Genomic DNA, 1,441 nt, shown 5'->3' on the forward strand with positions numbered 1-1,441 from the left:
TCTCTCTCCCTCCCTCCCTTTCTCCTCTCCCTCCAATATCTCTCTCTTCTTCTTCTCTCTCCTCTTTCTCTCTCTCCTCTCCTTCTGTCTGTCTCTGTTTCTCTCTCCCTCCTCTCTCTCCCCTCTCTTTTTCTCTCTCTCCTGATCTCTCTCTCTCTTCTCTTTCTCCTTCTCTCTCCCTCTTACTTTTTATCTATGACGGAACAAATGGCCATCCTTGAAGTCAAGAATTCCTGGTTTAGAATCCTGCCTCTGACAGGACTGTGTGACCTTGGGCACCTCCCTCCATCTCAGTGTCCCAGGTGAGTTGGTCACTAATTGCTAGAGGGAGTCTTCACACTGGGAGTTCCCCATACTGTTGAAATCACAAGTCTGGACTTTTAAAAAATGTTGTATGTTTATGTTGTTCTTGTTCAGTCATTTCAGATTATCTGACTCTGTGACCCCATTTGGAGTTTACTTGACAAAGATACTGAAGTGGTTTACCATTTCTTTCTCCAGCTCATTTTACAGATGAGGAAACCAAGGCAAGCAGGATTAAAGGACTTGCCACCTAGCTAATAAGTATTTGATTTGAGGCCAGATTTGAACTCAGGAAGATGAGTCTTCCTGACTCTAGGCCTGGCACTCTGCTATCTACCAGTATACAGATTATAAACCCCCACTCCAATCTCTGCTGAGGTCACATTTCATTTTTATGTACCTAGCACAGTGCCCTGCACGCAGCAGGTACTAAATAAATGTTGAATTGAAAAGTTATAGAATGGTTTTGATGGGGGGTAAAACGGGATCCCAAAAGGTTCAGCAGATATTCTGATCTTATCCAAGACCAGAAAACCTGCAATATCGTCTGGAAAGAATTCAAGGTCTCAGGCTTAATTGGAGTGAGAGTTGTAGAAGTTTATTGTTATGCTTCCATGAGAAGCGGGCAAGAGTCCTTTAGGGGACCTGCGAGTGAAAGGGGTACAAGCTTTTACTTTTAAAGGGTAGGGCTGCCATTGTCAGGGCTGACCTGACAGGAGGGGCCTCAATGCATAGACAAAGGTCAGAGCTGACCAAGAAGAGCTATAGTTTAGATAAGATTTAGGCCAGGCCCGAGGAGACTTGAGGGATTAAGTAAGAACAAAGGAGTCCCAAGGTGTTGCCTAGGCCTAGTGTGGATAGGGGGAAGGGGCAGAGTCGGGAGGTTGGGAAAGGAATTTTACAATACAAATTGCAGTTACAATTTCACAGACTGGTTTCACAAGTTGGTTTCACAAATTGACCTAGACCCCAGGAACCCCATCAGTTTCTTGGTTGGTACTTAGCCCAGTGCCGGTACACAGTAGGTGCTTAATAAATGCTTGTGTTTGGTCAGTTGTGGATTGTACTAGATGCTGAGACTCCTTCCAGCTCTGGGCTTCTGTGGCTCTAAATTTTGTATCTCCTCTGGTGTTCCACA

This window comes from Petaurus breviceps, unplaced genomic scaffold (assembly GCF_028583685.1).
Source record: "Petaurus breviceps papuanus isolate PSGF00001 unplaced genomic scaffold, PetGlider_PUasm1.0 188, whole genome shotgun sequence".
In the NCBI taxonomy this organism is placed as follows: Eukaryota; Metazoa; Chordata; class Mammalia; order Diprotodontia; family Petauridae; genus Petaurus; species Petaurus breviceps.